Genomic DNA, 17854 nt, shown 5'->3' on the forward strand with positions numbered 1-17854 from the left:
CAGATGTCGCTTACACTTTTCTGTCACTTTTTAAAAAAATTCATATATATATATATATATATATATATATATATATATATATATATAACTTTGTTGCGAGCTAGTATACTCGTGGCGTTAGAGTGAGTGAATTTTTCATCCCAGCGATACACGAATATCTAGCACAAACACATGTTTGGAGAGAGAGAGAGAGAGTGGACAAATACAAGAAATTTTTTATATGAAAAACCCAAGTGAAAATGTTTCACTATATTTGAGTGCGATAAAAAGGTTGACCTGCCCCTTGACTTGTAGAGGTTAAATTAAAATTATGGGTACTCGATCGGGAGTTTGTGATGGCCTTGGTTGGATGACAGAGGTCGAAAGTCTAATGACAGCGACTGGGATGTCTAATAGAGGTCAGCAGTTGGGCGGAGGTCCGACGACAATCAGTGGCTGGGTGGTAGTCTGACGATGATATGACAGAATTATGATGGAGATTGACAGATGAGTGTTAGTCCTATGATAGTCGGTGGCTGAAGGCGGTTGGGCGGTGGTTCGATGGTGAACGAGCAGGAGCTGGACGAAGATCGTCGGATAACCCCTGTGGTACGTCCGATGTTAGTCGACGTCCAGGAGGTGGTCCAAAGGCGATCAGCAATCAGGTGTTGGTCGAACGATGATCAGGCGAAGGTCGTGCGGTAAATATGTAGATATTTTTATGCCAATACGTTTTTTTTTTTATTATTAGCTCTGAGATTAAAATTTTCACAAGTCTTACCAATCTTTGACTTCGACAGGAGTTTTTCTCATGGAACCTCATTTTTTCTTAGATGGAAATTTTTTAATGTAGTCAAATATCGTAAACTAGGAGCTTAGTCAACAACATGAGAGAAATATAAGAGTTTTCTACTTCAAAAAATTGCTCAACAATGGTATCTTAACACAACAAAAAAAATGTGCTATTTTCACAGCACTAGATAGCAACGATTTTTAAACCGCTGTTAAAGTAGTTTTTCCCAGCAATTAAAATTGTTGTTATAGAAGCCATAACAAATGTTTTAAGGAGCCCTAATCTCCTATACATCACGCGAACCTCCCCATCTTTTTCCTCTTCTCTCCTTCGGTCTAGCCTCTTCTATTCTCTCTTAGATGGATCGACTGCCGTGCTTCCTTCACACCCCTCCGCCGTAGTATCGGCCAACTGCCTCCATTCTGCTTCTGCTGTTCAGCAACTCAAGCAACCTGAAAAATATTTGGTATCTTTTTGTTAGTTTTTTTTTTATTTTATAAATTTGTTATCTTCTTCTCTAAGTAGATGGATGTTCATTAATCTTGCTCATGTTAATGATTGAAATAATTTCTCTTTCTAAAAAAATCATTAACCAAGCAAGAGTTTAGTCAAAGCCATTTTTTTATCTTTATATAAAGACGATTAAAACTCATCAAGTTAAACTTTATATGAGCAATATCACTTAATAGGGAGGGAAATTAGAAGAACAATGAAGTTTAGCTAGATACACAATTCAGTTTGATATGTTAGTTGAGAGTTTTTCCTACTAATCAAGACTAAGGTTTCGTTTGGAACGGCTTTGTTATTGCTTCTTAAGGTATCTTCTTAGTATAAAAATTAAAGAGCATCAACCTGTAAATTAAAAATTACTATAAAAAATAGTAAAAAAATTATCTCAAATAAAATCTAAATAGTCAGTCGTTTAGAGAGCATCAACCTGTAAATTATGAGGATATTGAGCTCGAAGAAGCATATATAGTCCATATGATTCCAAGAAGATGCTGATGGTGTGTAAGGACAATAAAAATCATGAATATTAATATAATGATTTGCTAGGAAAGAGTGTGTTAAGCTGCTTTTAACCTGACTTCTGAAAGGAAGAAACATTGAGAGTTTTCAGATTTAGCTTTGAAAGAATAAACTCAGCCAAATTTAGAGTATTCCTCACAATCACCAAATAATATTTGTATCCATTTTGAGAAAGAGTAGGGGAAACCGAGACATCAAAGTTGAAGGGAAGTAGACCAAGAAAACGGTGAAGATTCTATGAAGAAATAGAAGGCAGTAGAGAACCAAGGCAGCCAAATAAAGCTCAATACACCATGGATAAAACATTAGAAAGCCCGTTTTACTGTTACTGACTGCATATGCAAAGTTGGATGTTCCTTTGGTATATGGAAGAATTCTTTCGAGAAGTTCTTCAGAGACGAGGAACGGGATTATGCATGTGTTGGCACAACTGGTTAACTGTGAATGAAAAGTCAAAATGGGTGATAGTTAGATATTGAAGGGAGCCATTTAGGTGACAGCAGAGATAATGTGGGAAAATGGTGGCATCAGGTTCAAGAAGAACATCATCAACGTACTATTAAAATTTAGGGGTTTTCACAATCCTAACACCTAAAATTGTTGAAAATACAAATTTAACACCTAAACTAATCTATTTACTAATATACCACCCAAAATAGTCATTTTAAATCAATTATACCATTTAGTATACCACTCCGTCTTGAGGACGTTCGACTCGTCGTCTTCCGCAGGTTTGTCCCATTCGCTCTGCCCGTTCACTTTCCAGTCCGAAGTCAGGGCTGTTTCGCGGCGACTTCTCCAGTGAATTGGCCTTTCACGCTACTCTACTATTTCGCACGCCAGGTTTCTTAGGTCGGCATTCTTAGGCGTTGCCGAGGAACTCTACACATTTGGTTTTTCTTCTTCAGAACAGGTCTTCTTTTAACAAATTTATAATAACTTTTAATTTTTAATGTTGACGGTGATCTTCTCCATTAGTTGTTTAGGGTAAACTTCTCAAGTCTTTCACTATATTGTGTTTGTAAATTTAGAGATGCACAATAGGTGTTTGATGAAATGCCAAGGTTTATTTTATGAATATTTTCTGAATGAATGGAATGCAAAGGCAATTGTTTACTTCTCATGTCTTCATTTTCTTTTATTTTTTTGAAGGTGTATTTTATGAAGGCAATATACAAGGCAATCTAAAATGAGTTCGAGTTCATCGGCAACGCCAATCCACAACTTTAGTAATCTAATATATTGTCATTGCAACTTACAATGTGCGATATTTAAATCTACCAATCTCGTAGTAGAGGAAAAAAATTCTACAGATGCTTCCGGAATAGGATAGAAGACGATTGCCATTATTTTCGATGGTGTGATGAAGTTAATAAATTTCCGTATGGTAGCAATTTTCGAAGTTCAAATATTGCTGAAAGCAGTACAACACATATTGCTTCAATTAGAGCCGATCTATTACAAATTAAAATCTTGTTGGTCATAGTGATTTTCCTTAATGTTATTGTAGCGTTCACTGTAAATAAATGTCGCTATGCGTAAATGCCACTTTGAGTCAATGCAACTTTTTTTTTTATTTAATGCAACCTTGAGTTCTCAGTATGCTTTTGAAAAGAATTAGAGATTTGTGGCAGTTTTTTTGTTTATCTATTGTAGAATATTTGAGATTGTTCAATTGGAGAATATTTTCGATTCAATATTTAGATTTTATCCTCCTTGCCATACATATTTATCTTCTACCACTAATCGTAATTGATACGTCATCACAAAATTAGCTTGATTGGGCACGAATCTCGAAGCAAAAGCTAGTTGAAAACTTCAAAAATTAAATCTGGGAGCATATGAACTCCGATTTCAGCAAGCTTACTATCGAATAATTTCTAGCCCGCAACAGTAATGAAGCAAAGGCAAGATGAATTATAAGTCTTCCATACAGGGCATTTAGTTCGCATAAAGGCAAGCAGTTCTTGGCTGCTGGGTCCTTATGTCTTGGAGTAGAATTATAATGAAAACAGATCATTTAGTTATTGTAGAATATAAGCAGATTTATCATTATTCACAAGCAGAATTATTATGAAAACATAAGTGTGAAGATAAAAACAGCAGATTAAATCCATATGCTGAAGTTTTTTCAATAACCAGAACAATATGTCTTGGACTCAAAAAAGCAAGCATAATTTTAAATATGTAATTCAATAAGGTCCAGAATTACAATTGGCCTCGCCAAATGGGTAATTTTGACCAAACGTTAGTCTGAATATCTTCTCCCTCAAAACTTAAAGGTTCTTTGTAATTACTTCTATGGTGACCCCAAGAATTGCATCAATCACAATTATAAGTTGTTTTTATTTCTGTGCACCTTCCAAAGTTTTTAATTCATCTTTTCTTGAGTCTACCACGCGCCCTAATTGTAATAGGTGGGAAAACTAACTGGTTATCACTTAGTAAGGTCCACAGCTCTTTCCCTGGTATAATGTTGAAATGGCTCCTTCATATGTCATTTTGTATCTGCACAAAATAGTGATGTTTAGATAACAAATGTTAATGCAACTTTTAATTAAGTAAGCTTACAAACCTGTAACTGTAATATTGCTCATCCACGTACGAGTGACACAAATTGTGATGTTTTGTTCCAACAAAAACTGCCACATGTACACATGGTAATCCTGAAATCTGCCAAAAACCATAAGCGTACGTATGGCTGTCTATGTCAACGTCATGTAGATCAGAAAGTCCTTTCACATTTGTATCACTCATAATTGGTATATAAATTTTAGGTAATGTTCCACCAATATGATAATGTAGGTTGTATGCATGACCTCTAATCCACTGACAAATTGCTTCAGTATGTTCTTTCAATAATAGCAAATTAATGTGACCTCTAACAAACTTTAAAGTTTTCTGGCTTCCAACGACATATTTCATCCTACTTTTTTCCCATCACCTCAATCCAATATCCTCAATATTTGAAGACAATAGAACACACATTGTTGCAATCCATATCCGTAAGTAAATACGTGGACTGAAAAAAAAAAAAAGAACGTGTTAATTCTTTGCATTTTGTGAATGATATGGGGCACAACAATATAAAACAACTGATAATCATTTAATTTTACTTTTCAATTTTCATTTAGAACATAAGAAACCACGCACTTGATAGTTGCAGTTCTTAAGAATTACTGCAGTATAAAGAATGAAAACTTCCAGTTCCTTATAAAAAACTAATAGCAGGATCAAATTTTGTATAATTTAATTTTGTCGATTATTAATCATAAATGATTTATAATGGTGAGTTTATAATATGAATTTAGTATAAAATTTATAGTTGTAAATTTCATCTAAAAATATAATATAAATTAACAATTATTTATATTACATTTCTATGTTTATATAGGAATTATATTTATTTTTAATAACAAATTTATATTATTACATAATTATTAGATTATTTAATTTTATTCAAATAATTAAGAACAATTAAGTCTTGAACCTCTTTCTTTTTTTTTTAATTTGATATTTGATCCATATTTCACAACCTTAATATAAAAAAAGTAAGTTGGAGATAACAAAATATTTATTTATATCATAACTTGAATTTAATGAATAATTTCATATTTAATTTATTTTTATATTATATAAGCAAGAGTTGATAAAATGAACTATAAGATCTAATGTTATTAGCTTTGGGTCCATTCAAATGCATGCGCGTCATGCATGCTATAAAAACATGAAAATTAATGGAAGCCATTTCATTTCATGTAGAATACCATAATAATAAAGGAAGTAGAACCTAAAATATATTATAAAATTTGAACCACTATATTAGAAATATGAATATGCCATAAATTAATTAAATATATATTTTAAATTTGATTAAATATTTCTAATTTAGAAAAAAGAAAAATAATTTAAAAGTAATCTTAATCAATATATAATAATTTCGATTTTATAAAAAATATTAGTTTAAAAAATTATAGCATAAATATTATAAGGAATTTAATAACATAAATATTAACAATATTCTGTTTTATTTTTTTTTTTTTAAGTTTATTTTTCTTTAGGTTTTCTTAAAAAAAACTTAAATCATTTTATGTATCTTAAGAAAGCCTAAAATGATTTTATGATTCCCTTGAAAACCTAATTCGTTTTTTTGTATTTGTGCTTATTTTTAAATTTATTCTTAATTATTATTTTATTTCTTACTTAACTGTTAATTATGTTCTTTTTTTTTTTTGCCTAAGCAGGCTGCAAGTAAGAAGGAAATGAGTTAAAAGATATATTGGTATTAGCTTTGGGCACATTCAAATGCATGCGTGACATCCATATGTTATATGGCATGGAAATTAATTGAAGCAAATTCATGTAGAAAACCATAATAAAAGACTTCAACCAAAAATATATTATTTACAATGGAGTTTTTTTAAATAAAATGAAATACTATAAAATTAAGTAATTAAAATAATGTTTAATTCATTATTTCTCAAAACAATATATCATGATATCCTAAAAGATATTCATATATATGAGATTACAAATCATTGAATTTATGATCAGTGCAATATAAACTCTTCATATATATGACGTGATACAGTTTAAGCTAGCATACCGGAGGAATAGATGAACGGTAGGGGTGTCAATATTTGACACGACACGAAAACCCGACACGATCCGATTTCAAAATGGGTCGGGTTCGGGTTTACCCGACGGGTTGGCGGGTCAACCCGGAAACCCGCTTAGAAAGAGCTGCCCGAGGCTGCCTCGGCTATCCGCGGCTACCTGCGCCCTGCGCGTCCCATGTCGGGTCGAGTCAACCCGACAACCCGACGGGTCGGGTCCGAGTCTGTGTTTTCGACCCGTTTGCCTACTCTGGAGGTTAGGGTGTACCCGATTGAACCCGGGTCAGTTCCGGATCTGACCCGAACCCAACCCGTGACCCGAAATTGACACCCCTAGCATAATTGAATGCCAGCTTGTAGTCTGCTCGCCTCAAGACCACCTTCACGTTCTCCACGTTTTTTGTTATTTGAATAATTAGTAGTATCCTAATCATTACTTTCTTAGCCATTACTCGCTTTACACTCTCTAGTTTTCTTTACAGAGGTTTATACATCTAGTGTTGTAAAGAAGCTAAAGGGATATACAACAAAACTAACAACAATGCTAACCGTTGCTAAAAAGGTTTGGCACCTGCCATCGATGCCAAATTCAAAGCCCATCATCATTGATAACCCCAATCCCTACCGTTGATACCAACACTGAAACTCATAGCTGCTATTAAGATCGATACCTACTATGGATCTCAATACTGATACTCATCTTTTCTAATAAGATTGATGTATGTCGTTAACACTAATAAAGTTGCTCGTTGTACCTAGTAAATGTGGCACTTGCTGTCAACAATAATGTGTACTTTCACCAACAACACCAATCCTAATATTTGTCATCATCAACAATGCCGACTCTTGTCATCAACATCAATGCCTCTCACTAAGAAGGCTGATTTATATTGTCATCAACAACCTCATTTTTCATTGTCAATAACAATGTTGTGTTCACTATTATCATAAGTGCAAACCCTCATATCAACAGCAACCATGGCGGTTGACTTCACTATTAAGGCTATGAACTTCCTTGATTTTTAAAAATATTATCTTTTACGAGATGCTCTCAATTTATCTTATATATAATGTCTATATAAAAGTTTCAAATAATATTAAAATAATAAACTCTCTTTCTTTATACATATTTGGCACGAGAACTCCATAAGACAAATTAAATATGAAATTGGTGCCTTCTTTCATTTACTTAAAAAGTATCCACTATGAAATCTCCATTCTCCTATACTGAGACATAGGCATTAAACTAAAATTCCAACTAGTAGATAATATGTTTGAATATAATTCTTAATAAAACAAAGATTAGCAGTGGAACAACTAACACTAGCTATTGATCAATCAAACACAATCAATAAATTCTTTAGCTTGCAATCAATCCAAAAAATTCAGAAATATCTATCTTTAATTTTGATTCTAAACGTGCTGATAGTGATGAAGAACATTCAACTGCTGCATCAAGATTTTTCTTTTATTGATGTTGTTGTTCAATTTCATTTTGCCTGAATCTTAAACTCTAAACTCTCTAGAAATTACTTAGACAGCGAATCTTACAATCAAATTGAGTATGATACCAACTAATATATCGAATATAACAAAACTATATAGAAATATGCATTCATTGATTAATTTGTTTAAAGAAAACTATGAAATTGAAAAAGATTCAAAATGTTATAAAAAATATTCGCCACTCAACTAAGATGTTACTAATGTTGGAATTAAATCCTAACACCAACTAGCTTGAAAACTACGTGCAAGTTTTTGAATTATTAAACATTTGTGAAAAAAATGCACAATCCTGTAATAAACATGACAAATTCAGGTCGTTTACATTCGGATCGAATCAACTTTGAATCAAACCCAAATCTAATCCGCCAACCCGAATTAACATCTCTTTCTCCAGCTACAACCATTTCAAAACTACAAGACAATAGAATTTAAAATTTAATGCAGATATATTTTGTAATGTTCAATTTAGGTTTGCATCTTGCGACGAGCAAGCCGGCATATTTACTTGGATTATATTTTATAGCTTTCCACATGACTTTACATAGTGGTTTGCCAGCTTAGAATTTGATAAACTAATGAGCTTAACGAATCAACTTTGAATCAAACCCAAATCTAATCCGCCAATCCGAATTAACATCTCTTTTTTTAGCTACAACCATCTCAAAACTACAAGATAGTAGAATTTAAAATTTAATGCAGATATAATTTGTAATGTTCAATGTAGGGTTGCCGGCATATTTACTTGGATTATATTTTATAGCTTCCCACATGTCTTTACATAGTGGTTTGCCATCTTAGAATTTGATAAACTAATGAGCTTAAAATAGGCTTATTTCCAAGGATGATGGTGATGTTAATGGCTGATCATCATCAACACTATGTGCTTAAGAAGATTACTTGCATCTTCGTTATCTTGTCAAATTATGAGAGTTTTGTATATGCAAATTTTCATGTTGTGCCATTTTGACATCATTGCCAATGTGAGACAAATGACTCATAATCAAACTTGATAGAGATTTTATATGTCAACAGCTTGTTTTTCAATTATTGACAAATTAAAATGGCCAGCTTAGATAATGCAAACGAATTTTGTTCTTCTTTGTTTTGTTAAAATTTGTGGTGTAATCTCTAACACGAATGTTTTGTTTAAGTTCTTTTATTTGTTTTCTTATCAACTCGGGTCAAGTTTATTCATGATGTGAGTTCTAAAATCACGTTTATCAATTTCTTATTAAGTTCTAACCATAATAAGGTTTAATATTTAAATTAATTAATCAATTAAGCTATTATTAAATGGATATTTTATCAAGATCTTAACAAGCTATATATTAAATAACAAACAAACATATTCACAAACTGACAAACATAAATAAACAACTCAATCAATGTTGAAACATAATTATTTATTTATACATCGAGCTTTTAAATTTTATTCAATTTTGTTCAATTTTGTAAACAAACACACATAAATGAGAAATATGCGAGCAAATACCAAGTTACTCACCAAGAGCATTCATTCTCCATTTATTTTTGTTGAGAATTCTCTACGGAATAGTCCAATTTCATGAAATATTTTTGACAATATTTTTTTTTTTGAGAATTTCATCAGCCTAAATTGATTATTTTATAAATTTCTACCCTTAAAATATATAATAAAAAATATTCACACATCATCTAAAATTTGTATATTTATAAAATGAACATCCAACTCAAAAAAATTATGGAATTAATGTACATTTGTGTTTGCCACAACTATTTATTTTAATTTTAACATAGGTGAAAAATATGGCTATTTGTAAATTTTTACGCTTTTCAAGATTTGCATGATTATGTTAAAAATATGCTAATTTTATATATTATTATTACACACATAATTTGTTCATTGTAATTATAGTCAAAATCTGTAAAATGCAAATGTTTGTGAATTTATTTACAAATTTACAAACCATGCATCAAATTAAAGGTTTAAACTAAATAAAAAAAAAATCAATGAAATAGTTAAAGCATAAATATTGCACATTCCATTTATATTCCAACATCCATATCATACTTAGAGCTGTGCTTCATATAATATCATATATATATTTGTCCTATATCATATGAAAATGATTTTACCATATACAAAAATAACAATTGCATTAAAAATTTTGATTAGGCCCCAATGTATATATATAACAAGTTTGTCTCTCCATAAAAAATAATTTGAATGGTCAAATGTGGTGAGAGTAGTTATGTGCAATTTTTTTTTTGTTTGAAGCTTATTTGTTAATAATGCATCTTATTAAACAATATGAGCAACCATCAAGAAGTGTTAAAGGTAGGGTTTTAAGTGAATACGCATACTCGATGAACAACTTATTACTCGTTCATATAATATTGTTTGTTTATATTCGTTTATTTACATAATTGAAAACGTTGGAACAAAATTTTAATAGATCGTTATATCAATGGACAACCTAATTAAGTTCAAATGCTTACTCACTTGTCATTTTTTGTTCGTGATATTAAAAGTAATATGTAGGAGAAATTATTATGTGCAGTCACCGAACTGTCCGGAGGCCAAGAAAGACGTGTCACATCATCTGATACACAGCGGTATACAGTGATGATACACAGTGAATTGGTGATGTGACGCGTCTTAATTGTCATCCGGACGACATCCGATGACTGCACCTAATAATTTCGTAATATTATGCAGAGGTTGTCACTTGATTGCCTAATAAAGAATTTCAATAACCAAAAGCTTTAATTAAAACCCAAAGCTTCACATTTGAGCTAACAACTAAAATAATCATATGCTAACTCTCCTTAATCCTAATTAATTAAGAAGCATCTTTGTGCTCTCCCATATAATACAGTTGGTAGGCAGGATGACCTCACTCACATTGGAAGAGGCAATGTCCTTAAAATAGATTAAGCAGTTTAATTAAGACTGATTTAATAATTAATCACGTCATCTAATTATTATTTGTGTGTGAAATAGTGTTGTAATATCATTGGCTTTTCCTATTATAAATACTTAGTTGAACTAATAATTAATTAAGGTCTTATTTACGGTTGAACTAATTAAAGTTTTTTGTACGGTAGGTTTTTGGAGAAGCCTACGTGGAGTTAATGAAGCTAAATACCTGACCTCAAATTTTCAATAATAATAATAAAAAAAATATGAGCATCACACTTTTTAAGCATGAATATATATAATGTTATTATATATTAAATTTAAATAATATTGATATATTATAAAAAATGGGATTGATTGTGCATGAACCTTGATACATATTTAAATTATATATTAGCAGAATTAAATGTGAGGACCATTGGAACATTGATTTCGGAAAGCTTATAATTGAATTGAAAGTTTTGATAGGATAAACCTATCGATAATAAAAGTGATTTAATATGGGTTCAAATGAGCATAAGTAAACAAATTAAAGTATAATTAAAAACTTTGAGATATTATTCGCATGACCAAATGGTGTACAAATCAGGCATATTTATAAGCAAATCGAGCATCTCGATGAGATGAATTAATGAGTGTAAGGTCATCTAATTTTAATATCATTAAGGCACCTAAAAGCTGAAAGAATTATCAATGATCAAGAGAATCAATTTAGGCAACTGACAAGTGTTAGGAATTTGGTTATATTTATGGGGCTGTAGGGGTGTCAAATTAGGGTCATGGGTCGGGTTCGGGTCGAACACGAAACTTACCCGGCACTTTTCGGGTCAACCCGAACCCGACTTGTTTTTGAAAATGGGTTAGTTTTCCTGACCCGAACCCTACCCGCTTCGGGTCCGGGTCAACCCGACATGACCCGAATGACCTGTTTCCAACAAAAAATTGCTAGTTTTCGGGTAAAAAACGGATCTATCTCCTCTTTTTCGGGTCAAAAGCGGGTATATCTCCTCTTTTCGGGTCAAAAACGGGCCAAAATAAGGTCAATCTCGGGTTGCCGGGTCAAAATCGGGTCAATTTCGAGTCAAAGGGTTAACCCGAACTCGACCCGATTTTTTAAACGGGTCGAAATGTTGAACCCGAACCCGATCCGTTTCGGGTTCGGGTTGACCCAAACCCGAAATTTTCGGGTTGGGTTTCCGGGTCGTGTCAAATATTGACACCCCTAGGGGCATGCCTTTCTTAAAAATCTTTAAACAAGGGCATGTACCATGGTTTGATATTTAGGAAAGCTTAATGGCTTGAGGAATCACAAAGCTCTACCTAAGCACTTTCATCGAACATTCATCGATGAACCAACATCCGACCAGTGACACTAGACTACGATCATTCGACAATCATGTATTGACTTTGATCTCCCGATCACAATTTCCTAATCTCCATACTTCAATATTCCAACTAGGGGTGTCAATTTCGGGTCACGGGTCGGATTCGGATCAAACCCGGAACTGACCCGGCTGTATTTGGGTTCGGGTAAACCCGACCTGTTTTTGTAAACGGGTCGTATTTTTGGACCTAAACCCAACCCACTTTGAGGTCGGGTCAACTCGACCCGTTTAGGGACAGCATGTCAGGCGGTGCAGTGGTGCCGACGGCCGGCGGGGAAGTGGCAGCGGAGAGGTGCCGGCGTCGCAACAGCCGACGATGCGCGGAGCAGTAGGGCAGCTGGCGCGGGGTAGCTAGCTCTAGGAAGCGGGGCAGCTGTGTTTCCAGGTCATTCCTGGGTTCCCGGGTAAACCCGAGCCCAACCCGATTTTTCAAACGGGTAGATTTTCAGAATTTGAACCCGACCCGCTTCGGGTTTGGGTCAACCCAAACCCAAAATTTTTGGGTCGGGTCCAATGTTGACACCCCTAATTCCAACCTTCATTGCTTGTCTACAAACCTTAGTACACCATTGCCCTAACTACAATCATGTGGCTATTATACCCCGATATATTCCTCTAACATCATCGCCTGATTATGATTGTTCGACCACCTTCGTCTGAATAAAGACCTCCAACCTTTGTCCGCGGACTAATATGATTTGACCAATATTACTCAACTATAGTTATTCAATCACTATTTTCTAATTATAGTCCTTTGACCCTCATTAAGTGACTACAACCCTTCAACCATCATTAACCAACTATTCCCATCCAACCATCATTATTAAACTACTGTCCTTTGATCATCATCACCCACCACAATCTCTTAACAACCACTATCCAATTATGTTTCTCTGACCATCATCACTTCACCAGGATCCTCCAACTTCCATCATTCCACAATGATCCTCAAATCATTATCGCCAGAATATGACCACTTGAGAACCATTGAACAACTATGCCCCCTAACCACCGTCACCTAACTACGATCCTCTAACCATCATTGCTTAAATACAAACCTCTAAATAATGTCACAAGACTACATTCCTCTAATCACCTTCGTTCGACTATGGTCCTCTAACCTCTATCACCTGACAATGGTCCTTCGACGATAATAGCCCAAATATAATCCTCTAAAATCACTATCGCCTAATTACAATCTTCTGACCAATGTCACCCTTCATCGATCTTCCTACATTATCACTTGACTAGGGTCCTCTGAGTATTTTTGCCCAATTATAGTATATGACTTCTAATGCCCAACCATAGTTGCTCGACCTGTCACGCCCCATGATCTAAAATAAAAGAATTTATGTTCTTTTTTCTGTCTTTATTATCCTTTCATTTAATAATCTATCAATGATCAATCATTTGCAGCCATTAGGGCTGCAAAGGAACCGAGCCGAGTCGAGTATGTGAGTGTTCATGTTTGAGTTCGTTTATTATTAACTTATTCAAGTTCGGTTCGTGTTTGATTCGAGCTTTATTGTTTGTGTTCATGTTTGGTTTGTTTATTTTAATGGTGTTCATATTTGGTTAATATTTGGTTCATGTTTGATTCGTTTAGTGCTTATCGAGCTTTAACGAGCTCTGTTCGTGAACATATTTAGCAAATTTTTTTAAACGATCAAACAAGCATGTTCATGAACAAATCTAAAGAGTATTCTTGAGCTTAGACCTGTCAATTTAGGGTCACAGGTCTGGTTCGGGTCGAACCCGGATTGACCCGATAATATTCGGGTTCGGGTCAACCCGACCCGTTTTTGTAAACGGGTCGATTATCCGAATCCGAACCCGACCCGCTTCGGGTTCGGGTCAACCCGACCCGACCCGCGGACTTGGAAGCGGACCGACGGCGGCTGCAGCGGAAGCCTCGCCTCCGCTGGACTTTGCTGGCCTGAGTGGCCTCCTCTCCTGGCGATGCACGGACACAGCATGAAAACGCGCGGACACGGTGATGGCGTGAACGGACTTCGCCTGGGGACGCGACCCACGACCGTCGGGCAGGCTGGCCTCGGTGTAAGCGGGGCAGGCGGCTCGAGGCAGTCGGGCAGGCGAGCTCAAAGCAGCGCCGCAGCGGATGATGGGAAGCGGACGCAGGCAGCGGGCAGCTCAGGCTGGGGCAGCGGGCAAGGGCAGGAATCAAAATTTTTTAAATTAAACGGGTTTTTGGGTTGACCCAGCAACCCGTCGGGTCAACCCGATGATCTGTTTTTGCAAACGGGTCGGTTTCCCGGACCCGAACCCGACCCGTTTCGGGTTCGGGTCAACCCAAACCCGAAAATTTCGGGTCGAGTTCGGGTCAGGTTTTCGGGTCGGATCAAATATTGACAGGTCTACTTGAGCTATCAAATGAGCATGATCTAATGATGTAATATAATAAATTATCAATTGTAAGGAAATTAAAACTACAACATATATTATAATATTTAATTACTTTAAAAATTATTAATTAAAAATAATTATACCATTATGTTACAATAAATTAAAATATTTATATTATGTATATTTATTAATTTTGGAAAACATAATTCATATTTTTAAAGTCCATATTACATCATGTCGATAAAGTCCAACATAGTAAGTACATACAATATCCTTCATAGATTACAAAATAATATATAAATTAAAGAGCTGAAATAAACTACACTAGCATCTCAATTTAGCCTCAAGCTAAAGGCTCCTTACATGAAATCATTTAAACCATGTAATGAGCATGAAAGCCCAACAAGTATCAAAATCTTATAACTGAAATCAATGTAATAAAAAAGAGAAATAATATATTATAAATTATATAAAAAATAAATGCATCAATATCTATACTAGTTATATGTATCAATTACTCAGTTTATAATACATCATATCTCAATCTATTACACCATCCACTACAAGAAAGTCATCAATTTGTTGCGGAATTTAAGACGATAATTTTTTTTCTATGAAATTGTGATAGATTGTACTTTTTGTGATGGATTTGCGGCCAAAAATCTGTTGCTCCTTTGCGAAAAATATTTTGCCATAAATATGTTGCAAATTTAACGCAAAAACCTTATCTAAATCGGCTGACTAGCCATTTCTTTCATTTGCTCAACATTTTCTTTTGATCGTGGCTGCGAGCTCCTTTGACGAATTTTGCTTGGCATCGTCTCCTTTGACGATGCTCCTTCCTCTTGCATCTGAAGTCACACTTCCTCGCTGTTTTTTATCTTTGTGGCTGTTGTTTCACCTCTCACCGCTAGTTGCTCGGCCTCCTTCGACGACGTTACTTCCTGTCGCCTCAATCGACGACGTTCCTTCCTATCACATAAACTTCATGGCCGTTCATCTTTGTCGTTCCTTCGACACTTCCTCACCGTCACCTGACCTCTAATTGTGACCTTGCTCAGCTCGTTCCACGAGGTTCCTCCTCTCAACCGATCGGAGCTTTCACGTTGAAAAGGTATCCATCTTTCTAACTTAAATTTCATGAGTTTATTATTCATTGTAATGGTGTAATAAATGTAGATATTATTAGTAAAATTCATGTTGGATGGTTAAAATGGAGGAATGCATTAGACTTATTGTGTGTGAAAGAAAGTCACTCTATAACTTAAGAAAAAATTCTTTAAGATGGTAGTGAGACCTATCTCTCTATCGCCATCAGTGGCGGAGGGGTTTAACGTACGCCACTGACCAACGTGACTATTCTGGGACGCATCACTTGGTAAGATAAAGATATCATACTTTATAGAGGATAATATGTTATAACATATTTATTGTCTCATGAGCAACATCTAAAACTTACATAAATTAGGATAATTGTTGCATCCTGGAGTATTCGTGGCGGTAGAGGAATATATAGTTTAACATCTTAGCATGTTATGAAGATCTAGCACACAAGAAGATAAGAGAGAGGGTGTAGCGTTCATAAGAAACACTAGATTTTTTATGTGGAAACCCCTGAAAAGGTGGAAAAACCATGGGGTCTGGCCCAGTTTGAATGAATCCACTAGTATTTGCAGTCGATTAGAAATGAGGCCCTTCCTAAGGAGAAGGCATTGGCTTGATGTTACAAATGTATGTCATATAGAGCGCATTACATGGTGGGAGTTACAATAATCAATATAGACATGTTTGTTTAGTTAGAAGGGCCATAGTCAGCACAAGACAGGTGTCACGACCCGACCCGACGGGGACGGATCCCGCCCGAGCCGGATCGCGACAGAACCTTCTAATCCAGGATCTGGCTTTGGAATTTGGTTCTGAACTGAATCTTCCAAAATAATTAACTCAACAGACACACAAACACAGAACAACAGAGCTACTACACTGATCGTCCCAGGACGATCCAGATCGTCTTGGACGATCCTGGAGCAGATTTTTGATATTACAACAGGGGTCCGAAAGACAGTAGTTGGCAGGAGACTGAGGTCAAAAAGACCGTTGTCTGGTGATGGAGGTCGGAAGGACTATAATCGGTAGGAGACAGGGGTTCGAAAGATCGTAGTAGGCAAGAGACTAGGGTTAGAAAGATCATTGTATAAGGACGGTACTCCGGGAGAACTCTCAGCGTCAAGTGGTGGCCCAACAAAAGTCAGAGTCTCATATTGTAGTCCGGTAGAATTCTAGGCTTCATGTGGCGGTTCGACAAAAGTCTGGGACCTAGGTGGTGGTCCAACAAAACTCCAGGCGTCAGTTGGTGTCCTGGGGGAGCTTCGGGCCTCAAGTAGTGGTCCGGCGGAAGTTCGGACCTTAAGTGGTGGCCTGGTGGAGCACAGGTCCTCAAGTGGTGGTCCGGCAGAAGTTTGGGCCTCAAGTAGTGGTCCAACGGAGCAACACGTCAGGCGGTGGTCAATGGAAGTGAGAGCTTCAAGTGGTGGTCCGGCGGAACAACGACGCCAGGCGATGGTCTTACAAAGGTGAGGGCCTCAAGCGGTGGTCTGGCGGAGGTGATGGCCTCAAGCGATGATCCGGGGAGCAACGAAGTTAGGCGGTGGTCCGGCAGAGGTGAGGGCCTCAAGTAGTGATTCGGCAAAGCAACGACGTCAGACGGTGGTCGGTGGAGGTGAGGGACTCAAGTGGAGGTTTGGTGGAGCAACGATGTAAGGTGGTCGTCCGGCGGAGGTGAGGGCCTCAAGTGGTGGTCCGGCGGAGGTGAGGGCCTCTAGTGGTGGTCCAGCGGAGGTGAGGGCCTCTAGTGGTGGTCCGACGGAGCAACGATGTTAGGCGGTAGTCCGGCGGAAGTCCGACGGTGGTTGATGAGGAGCTTATTCTTTCTCTTCCTTCTCTTCTCTTATTGCTTGGGTCCCTTTTAAGGAGAAATGAGGGGTTTATTTATAGGTTTTTGGAGTGGCATGGCCCGTAAATAGGTGAGATATTAAGGGTAAATGGGGAGTGGTTGGATGGATGGCCGATGTTGAATCCCTTGATCATGGACCATTCAATAGACAATTGAAGGTCTTAATGATGTCGGAATTTGGCGATCTTGGGATCAATGGATTTGTCTCGTCGAGCCGCTCGATTCGATTATAAGCACGTCATTTTTGGAAACTGTTTGTTAACCCAAATTGTAGTTCGAGCCTTCCAACAACGCTTCAGGTCCTTGATTGGACTCATTTGGGCTCATATT

Source organism: Dendrobium catenatum, unplaced genomic scaffold (genome assembly GCF_001605985.2).
Source record: "Dendrobium catenatum unplaced genomic scaffold, ASM160598v2 fragScaff_scaffold_1381, whole genome shotgun sequence".
Taxonomy (NCBI): domain Eukaryota; kingdom Viridiplantae; phylum Streptophyta; class Magnoliopsida; order Asparagales; family Orchidaceae; genus Dendrobium; species Dendrobium catenatum.